The 12,477-nt window shown below is 44.1% G+C and overlaps 1 protein-coding gene and 1 pseudogene across 1 annotated transcript in view; one reads left to right on the top strand and one right to left on the bottom strand.

Moving 5' to 3' along the window:
- The window catches only part of SLC25A17 (solute carrier family 25 member 17), a 359,412-nt gene that overhangs the window by 226,114 nt on the left and 120,821 nt on the right, over positions 1 to 12,477 (bottom strand). The window lies entirely within an intron of this gene.
- LOC125920362 (60S ribosomal protein L17-like) lies at positions 279 to 869 on the top strand (annotated as a pseudogene).

The raw sequence follows: 12,477 nt of genomic DNA on the forward strand, positions 1-12,477 counted from the left end.
TTCTTAGGGGGGGCACCTGGGTGACTCAGTAGGTTAAGCATCTGACTTTTTTTCAGCTCAGATTGTGATCTCATGGCTGGTGGGATCGGGCCCTGCGTTTGGCTCTGGGGTGACAGTGCAGAGCCTACTTGAGATTCTCTCTCTCTCCCTCTCTCTGCCCCTCCCCCACTCATGCTCGTGCTCCTTCATTCTCTCACACTCTCTCAAAAGAAATAAAATAAACTTAAAAAAAAAAAAAAGAGTCTCTTCCCATAAGCAGCCCGAGGTGATCTCTGAAAATGGTTCACTATTCACCTGACCCAGGAAACCCAACACAATCAAACAAACCAAGAGGTTCAAATCTTCGTGTTCACTTTAGGAACACACGTGAAACTGCCCAGGCCATCAGGGGTATGCCTATCTGAAAAGCCACCAAGTATCTGAACGACGACACTTTGCACAAGCAACGTGTTCCATTCCATCACTACGATGGTGGAGCTGGTAGGTGGGCCCAGGCCAAACAGTGGGGCTGGACACAGGGTCAGTGGCCCAAAAAGATGGCTGACTTTTTACTGCACATGCTTAAAAATGCAGAGAGTAATGCTGAACTTAAAGGGTTCAGATGGAGATTCTCTGGTCATTGAGCACATCCAGGTGAACAGAGCCCCCAAGATGCAAGGTAGAACTCAGAGGGTTCAAAGTCGGATTCACCCATACATGAGCTCTCCCAGCCACACTCAGATGATCCTTACTGAAAAAGAGCAGACTGTTCCTAAACCAGAAGAGGAAGTTGCACAGAAGAAAAACATATCCCAGAAGAAACTGAAGAAACAAACTTAAGGCCCGGGAGTAAATTCTGCATAAAATAAGTGCAAATCAAAGTAAAAACAGAAAAAATTAAAAATAAATCAATAAAAAATAAAAAGAATTTTCTTAGAGTTACCTGGCTGGCTCAGTCAGTGGAGAGTGCAGTTCTTGGTCTCCAGATTGTGGGTTCAAGCCCCACGTTGGGTATAGAGATTACTCTAAAAAAAAAAAAAAAAGGAAAAGAAAAAAATTTGTTTAACTCTTTTTTTTAATGTTTATTTATTTTTATTTTTTTTAATTTTTTTTTAAACATTTATTTATTTTTGAGACAGAGAGAGACAGAGCATGAACGGGGGAGGGGCAGAGAGAGAGGGAGACACAGAATCGGAAGCAGGCTCCAGGCTCTGAGCCATCAGCCCAGAGCCCGACGCGGGGCTCGAACTCGCGGACCGCGAGATCGTGACCTGAGCTGAAGTCGGAGGCTTAACGACTGAGCCACCCAGACACCCCAATGTTTATTTATTTTTGAGAGAGAGAGACAGAGGGCAAGTGGAGGGGATAGGGAAGCAGAGAGAGAGGGAGACACAGAATCGGAATCAGGCTCCAGGCTCTGTGCTGACAGCTGACAGGGCCCCAACCCATGACCTGCGAGATCATGACCTGAGCCGAAGTCTGACGCTTAACCGGCTGAGCCACCCAGGAGCCCCAATAATTTGTTTAGCTCTTAAAAACTAGCTTTTCTGGGGCTTATTTTTGGGGGGGAGGGGAAGCCCACATTAAATTGATACATTAATTCAGAAAGAATTAATATCTTTCTAATATTGATTTCTCTCCTTTTCTTACACAAAAGTAGCACACCACATAATCTATTCTCCTCCCTTTTTTTCACTCAACGTATCCTGCAGATCTTTCCATCTCACATCATAGTTTCCTTACTCTTGTGCACAGCTGTGTGGCCTTCCACTGGTAGATGTACCTTAGTCTGTTGACTGGTCCCCTGTAGATGAATACTTATTCTTTGACTCTTTTTCTGTTACAGATGTGACTCATTTTGCGTGTACCCACTACTCCACCCCAGGGTCTTTGCTCCCTTCCCCCCCCACCCCCCAACCCCATATGCACATGGCTCATCTCCTTACCTCCTTTCTTCTCCAGGAAGCCCATCCGGGCCACCCGGCAATCCCAAGCTCCCTATTCTGCTCTACTCTTTTCTGTTAGCAATTACCACCTTCTAACACACTGTATCATTTACTTTTACTATTATGTTTATTATCTGCTTCCTACACCAGATTGGAAGGTTTTTGGTTTGGGTTTTGGTTTCGTTTTGTCCAATTTGTTTACTCATCTGCATTCTTGGTATCCAGAAGAGGATCCGATGTGGAATGAATAAGCACTCAGTAGTAATTGCTGAATGAATGAATGAATGAATGAATGAATATACAAGCACACTGGTAAGATAAATTCCCAGAACTGGAATTTCTGGGTCAAAATGTAAATCTTCCATTATATTTTCAAAATAATCTTTTTTATATATAATAAGGTTATTGACTTTTTAAAGATTTTTTTTTAATTTTTAGGTAATCTCTACACCCAATGTGGGGCTCAAATTCACAACCCTGAGATCAAGAGTCACATGCTCCATCGACTAGCCATACGCCCCAAGCCTATTATTTTTGCATATTAAATTTGTACTTAGACACCTACTGAATTCTCTTTGTGCTACAGTTTTTAGTTGAATTTCTTACGTTTTCTGAGATATAATTGTGTCATATCACCTATAAATAATAATAACTATATCTCTTCTTTTTTAAATCTCTATACCTCTTTTTTGTTTCTTTGTCCACTTGTTTAATTACATTGGTAAGTGCCTCTGGAACAATTTTAAATAAAATTATGTATGTGATGGTAGTGAATATCCTTGTTTTATCCTGACATTAATGAGAATGCTTTTAGTATTCTAGTATTTTATCCTTACAAATTGACTTTTTGGCTTGAGGTGTGTGTGTGTGTGTGTGTGTGTGTGTGCGCGCGCAATTGTATTTTAAGAACATATCTTTCCCTTCCTGTTGTTTAGAAATTTTCTTTTTGAATTAGGCATGGACTTTGACTTTCACCAAATACCTTTGCAGAATTACGTAATAATCATGCACTTTTCTCCAATGATTTATAAGTATGGTGAATAATATCAATAACACTCCTAATATTGAACCGTCTTATGTTCTTGGTATACCCATACTCGGTTGTGGTATATATACAATTTTTATTGTTTGCTGGATTTTGTTTGCCAAAATTTGGCTTACAACTTTTGCTGTTATGAAACTAGTCTATAGTTGTTCCTCCCTCCTGCTATCTTTGACAGATTGGGGTATTGATATGTAATATTCATAAAAGGCATTTGGAAGAGTTGACCTGATAGAGTGGTTAAGAGAGTAAGTTTCTGGAACTAAACTCACCAGGTTCAAATTGGGATCTGCCATTAACAGTTGTGTAGTCCTGAAACAAGTGATTTAACTCCTTTTGCCTGAGTTTTTTTCATCTCTAAAATGAGGATAATAACTTATCTTTTTCATAGGATTATCATGAGAATTGAAGAATACAACAGAGTGCAGCTACCATGTAGGGACTCAATAAATATAAGGTTTATTACGATTATTGTCTCTAAGATCTTGAAGCATTTGAATGATGTTTTTATTTATCGCTCCTTAAAGTGTTGGTGAAGTCATCAGAGGACTTATATGACCTAGTGTTCTTGTTTTTTTTTTTCCTTTGTGGGTGGGAAAACTGCTCCTTGATAACATTTCCATTTTATGTGTATGATATTTGGTCTGTTTAGAATTGAATTGATTTTCGGGGGGTCTGGGTGGCTTCTTCGGTTAATCGTCTGACTTCGGCTCAGGTCATGATCTCATCGCCAGTATGAGTTCAAGCCCCACCTTGGGTTCTGTGCTGACAGCTCAGAGCCTGGATCCGGCTTCGGATTCTGTGCCTCCCTCTCTCTCTGCCCCTCCCCCCGCTCATGCTCTGTCTCTCTCTCTCAAAAATAAACATTAAAAAAAAAAAAGAATTGAATTGTCTTCATGGATTGATTTTGGTAATTTATGGTTTCCCAAAAAAACCATCCATTTAGTTCAGGTTTTCTCACTTATTTGCATAATAGTCAATTCTTTGAAATTTTTGTTTTTGTTTGTTTGTTTTTTAAATGGCTGTGGCTATTTCTTTGTCAATTCTTATTTTGTTTGGAAGGGTCTTAAGTTATTTTCAATACTTCAAAAAGTCCAAAAGCTATAGGTTTCTACTACTCAGCAACACTGGCAATTCTCCTGCTTTGAGCTAAAATGCTATCAACCTGTTCAGGTAACGGCAGTTATCTCCTGCTGATTCCAGGCACCGGTGGTAGAGTGGGGTTATAATTTAGTTACCACTTAAAGCAGATGTCCTCAATAGATACCATTTTTTAAGCCACGCATCTGTGGTAAAGGTGACAGTGGTGGGTAACAAAGGGTCCTTGGTCAACAACCACGGTCCATAACACTAAAGGTGTGTTAGCAAATATCTTCTTACTCTTGGCTGGTTTGTGTTAACCCTTGTCCGAATGGACAGAAAAGCCTTACCTAGTTTAGCAAGAGAAGGGTTCACTGCTTTTGTCCTGAATCGCCTGTAGCTGTTGTTTCTAAGTTCTAAGAGTTCAGTTACCATGGCAACTGTGCTAGCAAGCCCCAGAGTGTTTGTTAACTTTGAACAGGGTGAGTCTGGAAGGAGATACAGAAGAATGGAAAGACCTTGGTGTGACCCATTCATTCATTCTCTTGGCATTGGGGATACCCATGTGAACAAGACCGACAAAAGCCTAGCAAGACTTACAGGTTGTAAAGAGTCATGTAGACCCCTACTCCACTGCCAGCGCTGAGGGGTTTTTTTGTTTTTTGTTTTTAGTTTATTTATTTTTGAGAGCATGAGAGAGAGCGAGAGAGTGTGAGTGGGGGGAGGGGCAGAGAGAGAGGGAGAGAGAGAATCCCAAGCAGAGAGGATCCCCGTGCTGTCAGTGCAGAGCCCCACATGAGGCTTGATCTCACAAATCGTGAGATCATGACCTAAGCGAAAACCAAGAATCCGAAGCTTAATGGACTGAGCCACCCGGGGCGCCCCCAGCCCGGCCTCTTAATAACTGTGCGATGTTGGGCTGGTCACTAAGCCTCCCAGAATCTCCTCTGCAAAATGGAGCTATTAACATATACCCTGCAGGTGGTTCATAGAATGTCTCTGAGGCACCTGGACAAGAGCCAGTGCTATATAAACATTGGTTCGCTTCCTCTTAGACGAGTCCAGCCATTTACAGGCTGTGTGACTTGGGAGAAGATATTTTATCTGCTCGGAGCTTCCACTTCCTCCCGGATATTGTCTAAAGTCCCTCCTGACTCTGGGAGCCTTGGACCCTGAAGGGTTAAATATGGAGGTTTGACTGTCTGCTCCCCCCCACCCTTTCCTTCCCAAGCAGAACCAACCAGACCCGGAAGTACAGGTTCCAGGGCAGGGCTGATTTCAGATGTGAATCCCATGCTTGTCAGACCAGATTTCCTGGTTTGGGATTTGGGCAATCCAGTTGCTCTAACCTGATCTCACAGGGGACACATCCCTTTGCTTCTCTTGGCTACTCCAGTCCAAGGGGAATGGAGACTGCTGGGCCCAGTGGAGAATAGCAGCCGGGGTCAGCGCACAGGGCAGGGAGCTACAGAGCCCTGCGTTAGGTGCTTCAGAGGTTTTGTTTGTTCCATTGAGGTAAAATTCACATAATACAAAGTTAACTATTTTATTTATTTTTTAAAATGCTTATTTATTTTTGAGAGAGAGAAAGAGAGAGAGAGCAGGGGAAGGCAGAGAGAAAAGGAGAGGGAATCCCAAGCAGGCTCTGTGCTGACAGCCCAATGCGGGGCTCAATCTCATGAACCGTGAGATCATCACCTGAGCCAAAGTCTGACTCTTCACCAACTGAGCCACCCAGGCGCCCCTAAAGTTAACCATTTTAAAGTGTATCATTCAGTGGCATTTTGTGCATTTTCAATGTTGTGCAACCGTCACCTCCATCTAGTTCCAAAACATTTTCATCACTGTCACAGCAGATCTTGGACTCATTAAGTAATCACTCCTTTTTTCCCTCTTTCCCCAACCCCCGCGACCACTAATCTGCTTTCTGTCTCTATAGATTTAAATTTCCCTTTTCTGGGAGTGCCTGCTTGGCTCAGTTGGTGGAGCGTGCGACTCTTGATCGCAGGGTGTTGAGTTCAAGCTCCATGTGGGGTTTGGGGCCTACTTTAAAAAAAAAATTGTAAATTTACCTATTCTGGATATTTCCTATAAATGGAATCATACACTATGTGGCCATTTGCAGCTGGCTTCTTTTACCTAATGTGTTCTTGAGGTTTCCTTGTTACAGTTGAATAATACTCCATTGTATAGGCATCCCACATTTTATACATCCTTTCATCTGCTGATGGACATCTGAGTCGTCTCCACCTTTTGTCTATGGTGAATAGTGCTGCTGTGAACATTCATAGACAAGTATTGGTTTGAATACCTGTTTTCAATTCTTCGAAAGGGCATATACTCTTGGTAGGACTTCCATTCTTTCAAGCTGGGAGAATAATCAGCCTTTCTTACCATCTGGTGTGAGGATCAAGGGTGAGGGAAAAATAGTAGTACTTACTAACAACTCCCAAATTTATGTCAGTAGCCTGTTAAATATCTCTGTGTGGCTAACATCTGTATCTTAATACATCCCAAACTGGGGGTGCCTGGGTGGCTCAGTCGGTGGAGCCTCCGACTCTTGAGTTTGGCTTAGGTCATGATCTCAAGGTTCATGAGATCGAGCCCTGCATTGGGCTCTGCCCTGATGGTACAGAGCCTGCTTGGTTTTCTCTCTCTCCCTTGCTCGCGCATGTGTGTTCTCTCTCTCTCGAAATAACTAAACTTAAAAAAAATTTTTTTTTAGAAAATCACATCCAAACCTGACCCCTTGATCTCCTCCCCAAACCTGCTTCACCTGCAGCCTCCACCTTCAGGTGGCCACTGATCCCTTCCACTTGTTCAGATCTCAAACCCCACAACCATCCTGGACCCTCTCTCCCTCTCACATTCCACATCCAAACCCTCAGGAAACCAAGCTGACTTTTCAAAATACACCCAGAATCTGACTACCCCTCACCACCGCCCCTGCCAGCACACGCAGCACACCGGCCACCGGGGATTCTGTTCTTCTCACCCCCCCGCTCCCCCTGCAGTCTCGGCTCAACCTGGCAGTGCCTTGTCCTTCTCATGAGTAAGTCGGATCCTGTCATTCTTCTTCTAAAAACTCAGCAGCGCTTCTTTGCTCAGAGTAAACTTTAAGTTCGCAGCGGTGGCCAGCAATGTCTCGTGGGATCTGACCACCCCTACCCCTGACTTCCTCTCCCTGCTCACTCCTCTGCCACCACTGCAGGCAACACCCCACCCCCACCCCAGCTCTCCACGGCTCTGGGTTACTCCTGCTTGAGATACTGGCCCACCTGCCTCCCTCGCCTCCAGCAAAGGCTCCTACGCCACCTTCTTAATGAAGAAGCCTGCACTGACAGTTTAAAATGACAATCCAGGGGCGACTGGGTGGCTCAGTCGATTAAGCTCCTGATTCCTGATTTCTGTTCAGATCATGATCTCGAGGTTTGTGAGATCGAGCCCCAAATAGGGGCTTGGGATTCTCTCTCTCCGTCTCTCACTGCCCCTTCCTGTTTGTGCTCTCTCTCTCTTTCTCAAAACAAGTAAATACACATTTTATTTTATTATTATTTTTTAGTTTATTTTTTGAGAGAGAGCAGGAGAGGGGCAGAGAGAAAGGGAGAGAGAGAATACCAAGCAGGCTCCGCACCGTCAGCACCGAGCCCGATGTAGACTCGTCCTGAGATCACGTCAGATCACGTCCTGAGCCGAATCAAGAGTCGGACGCTCAACCGACTGAGCCACCCAGGTGCCTCCACATTTAAGAAAAGTAAAATAAGGTGACAACCCAGCCCATCCCCCTGCACGCCTCATTCCACAACCTTGTCTATTTGTTTTCTCCCCCATGGCATTTATCTCTTTCCAACATGTTACTTCACTCATCTCTTGATTATTGCCTCTCTCCTCTACCTGAATGTAAACCTGAATGAGGCAATAGGTCGTGGTGTGTCTTGTTCAGTGATCTGGTCCTTGTGCCTAGAGAGCACCTGGCACACAGTAGGTGCTTGATGCACATTTGTGGAATCAGTAAACAATACTAACAACAGTAGTGACCATTTACTAAGCCTATCACGTGACACCTGCTCTACAGACATCCCATGTAAATCTCATAAAGAAGGTAGGATTTTCTGCTTTCATTTTACAGTTTAGGAACCAGGGGCCCTAGGACATTTTAGGTGGCTTGTCCCCAAGTCTCGCAGTGAGTACCTGGCAGAGAAAGGGATTGAACTCAGGTCTGTCTTCCTGACTTTGGAACTGTTGCTCCTTTCTACTTTGCCCCACGGTTAGTGCAGCTCTGTTTACCATGGTTTATTCATTCATTCATTCATTCAGTAAATATTTCCCAAGCCTCCTCCAGCAAAGAGCCAGGCCCTGTATCACTCAGCAGGCACCCTCAGCTAGATGGTCATGGATCCTGCCGGGGGAGCTCCGGTTCCACAGCCTGAGCAACGAGTGTCCCTGTGGGCTTTGCAAACTGAACAAGGGTGTTCCTCTCCCCAACAACTCCTCACTAGCTCCACTAAATAGGAGTCTGTCTGAACTGATGTCCCTCCTTTACAGCAGAAACAAAACAGCTTCCCATGCCATGTCCCCTGGCCCCCAGCCTGAGGGAGGCCGAAAGTGCACATCCCACAGCATCTGTACCTCACCAGGTAAACATGCCCAAAGGAGGGGGGCGGGGGGTATGGGTGAGGCCCAGGGCCAACCAGATCAGACCACAGGTTGAGAGGCGGGAATATTAGGAGGAAGTGGGCAGGGGCAGTGGTGGGTCTGGAGCAATCATGATTGCCAAATGGGAAAGATGCCAGCCCCAGATGCCTTCCTCAGGCTTTGTCTTCCCTTTCTCAACCTCAGGGACTCACCTAGCACAGCTGAGTGGTGGGGGCCAAGGTGCCCTTCCCCCTGCTTCCTTTCCTCCTCATGTCCAGGACTCAGCACTCAGTGCCTCCCTCCTGGCTGTCCCACTGTCTCATCCCCTTTAACCTTCCTCCTCTACCTCCCAAGGAACCATTTGGCCAACTAAGTGTCAACCGCCTTGGCACTTGATTTTATAAAAAGCCACTAAGGAGTTTAAATTGGATTGGGGTGTGAGTAAACACTCACACTCTTGGCCATGCACTCTGGGTGGCCTTTCTTTTTCATGTTTCATTTAGTGAAAAGAAACACGTTTATGAGAGCTTCCTGTGCGCCAGACCCTTGGCCAGGTGTTGGGGGCCTGAGGAGCTCCAGGTCTGCTGGAGAAGCTAAAAAGGCAACCATAAACCACAGTGCAGCCATGGGAAGAACCGGGGGCTCTGGGACCCCAGAGGAGTCCTGGGAAGGGGGGGTGCTGCCCAGAGGAAGATGTGAATGACAGTATTGTTATGATAATGAATGAAGCTCCAGGTTCTGAAGTGGAGCTCATTGATGTAATAATTAAGTGCCTGCTGTGTGCAGGATGCCCACCTTCTTTCAGAGGTGTGGGGGCTACTGCCTAGAATTAAGTCCAGACCTCCTTTGGAAGGGAGGCATAAGCAGCAGAATGAATATTCTGTCCTTAAAACTGTACAGCTGCGAATGAGAAAGGGCACTCCCATTATAGAGAGGAAGAAACTGAGTCACAGAGGTGAAACTTGCTCACTCCCCTAGATCACGGGCTGCTCTGGAGGTAGGAAATCGGGCTTAACATTGTGTCTGTCACACTGAGGCATGAAAGACTTTTAAAAATTATCCAGTAGTAGGATATTTATTGTGATGGTAATATATTATAGAAACAGGTTGCTAAAAAGATATATATTGTATGACCCAATTTTATAAAATACACAGGCACATCTACATCAATTTTTAATTTTTATTTCTTTCTTTATTTTAAAGTTTATTTTGAGAGAGAGAGAGTACAAGCAGGGGAGGGGCAGAGACAGAGAGAGAGCAAGAGAGAGCGAGAGAGAGAGAATCCCAAGTAGGCTCAGCACTGTCAGTGTGGACCCCGATGTGGGACTTGAACCCACGAACCGTGAGAGTATGACCTGAGCAGAAATCAAGAGTCAAACCTTTAACCAACTGAGCCACCCAGGTGCCCCTACATCAATTTTTTTAAAAGACTGACGCTGGTAACCTACAAAGTGGTAATACTTATTATCTCTAAGTTGTAGAGTGCAGATGTTTGTAAAAGATTTTATGATGTAGAATATTGGACATACACTAAAAAAATAGAATAAGATAATGAAACTTCATCAGCCCAATAACCATCAAATCATACCTGACCACACCCATCCATACCTCCATGACATATTCCATGGAAGTAAATCCACACCTCATACCATTTTTTCTCTAAACATTTCAGTGCACGGCGGGGGGGGGGGGGGGGGGGGGGGGGGGTTGCCTACTAAGCCTGACTGGTCAGTCAGTGGAACATGCAACTCTTGATCTAGGGGTTGTGATTTCAAGCCCCCCATTTGGTGTAGAGATTACTTAAAAAAATAAAACCTTTAAATAAAATAAACTAAACATTCCAGTGTGTATCTCTCAAAATAAGACCTTTTGCTATATTACTATATACAGGGGCACCTGGGTGGCTCAGTCAGTCAAATGTCCAACTCTTGATTTCAGCTCAGGTCATGATCTCATGATTGGTGGGTTCAAGCTGAGCATTGACAGCATGGAGCCTGGTTGGGATTCTCTCTCTCCTTCGCTCTCTGTCCCTCCCCTACTCTTTTTCTCAAAATAAATAAATATACTTTATATATATGACTTTATATATATATAATTTAGATATATAAATATACTTTATATATATATATATATACTATAGATATATAGAAAACCACAATACCATTACAACAAAATAGACATGCAATTATTTCTTAATATTGTCAAAGGGCCAGGCAGTGTTCAAATTTCCAATAGTCTCATAAATGACCGAGATGTTTCCCTCTTACAGTTTTTTTTTTCATGTTTTTATGTTTATTTATTTATTTATTTATTTATTTTTAATTTATTTTTGGGACAGAGAGAGACAGAGCATGAACGGGGGAGGGGCAGAGAGAGAGGGAGACACAGAATCGGAAACAGGCTCCAGGCTCCGAGCCATCAGCCCAGAGCCTGACGCGGGGCTCGAACTCACGGACCATGAGATCGTGACCTGGCTGAAGTCGGACGCTTAACCGACTGCGCCACCCAGGCGCCCCTATGTTTATTTATTTTTGAGAGAGAAAGAGAGAGAGTGTGAGCAGGGTCGGGGCAGAAAGAGAGAGAGGGAGACACAGACTCTGAAACAGGCTCCAGGCTCTGAGCTGTCAGCACAGAGCCCGACATGGGGCTCAAACTCATGAACCGAGAGATCATGACCTGAGCCGAAGTTGGACACTTAATTGACTGAGCCACCCTGTGCCCGATCACAGTGTTTTTGTTTGTTTGTTTTTTTAATTAGGGTAAAAATTAAAACTGCACTGTACAATTACTTTATATGCTAGTTCAGTGTCTTTTATCCATGGTTCCCCGCTCCACATCTTTTTCTTTTCTTTGCAAACACACAACTTATCCTACCCTATCCCATTGTGTGGGTTTTGCTGCTTGTATCACTGTGGTATAATTCGACAAGCTTCTCTGTCCTTTGTATTTCTGGTGAATTGATAGTCCAATCTAGAGCCTGATTAGATTCAGATTAGTGTTTTCTGGCAAGACTAACTTATAAGAGGTGTTTTGTGATTTCATTAGGAGGCAAATTGTGTCTGGCTTTCTTTGTGTGACGTAAGCGGCCACCGCTGTTCAATGCTTCGATCTCTTAATTCATGAGGAGCTGCAAGAGGAAGTCATCCAGTTTGAGCGTTCTGTCTTCTATTGGCTGGAATACTTCCATGAGGAGAAACTTCCCTCATCACCTACTTGGTTCCTCTGAGGTGCAGGTCATGAAGGAAGGGCAGGATAAATGCTTCCTTCTTGACCTTTATTCACTGATCTTCAAAAGAATAAGTTGGATCTCCAGCACCCACTAAGGGTGACAGATTGATTTTTTTTTTTATTTAAAAAAATTTTTTTTCAACGTTTTTTATTTATTTTTGGGACAGAGAGAGACAGAGCATGAACGGGGGAGGGGCAGAGAGAGAGGGAGACACAGAATCGGAAACAGGCTCCAGGCTCCGAGCCATCAGCCCAGAGCCTGACGCGGGGCTCGAACTCACAGACCGCGAGATCGTGACCTGGCTGAAGTCGGACGCCCAACCGACTGCGCCACCCAGGCGCCCCGACAGATTGATTTTTTAAATGATTACGTTGAGCATAATTAGGAACCCACGGATTTAAATATTTGATGTACTTTAGTCCATTACAGTTATTATTCTTGTGGATGTTCAAATTATCCCATCTCTGGTCTGTGCAAATCTCTTCAGCTTGGCTCTGGAGTCCTTGGGACACCCTTTGAGTCATATATATATATATATATATATATATTTTTTTTTTTTTTTTTTT

Source organism: Panthera uncia, chromosome B4 (genome assembly GCF_023721935.1).
Source record: "Panthera uncia isolate 11264 chromosome B4, Puncia_PCG_1.0, whole genome shotgun sequence".
Lineage (NCBI taxonomy): Eukaryota > Metazoa > Chordata > Mammalia > Carnivora > Felidae > Panthera > Panthera uncia.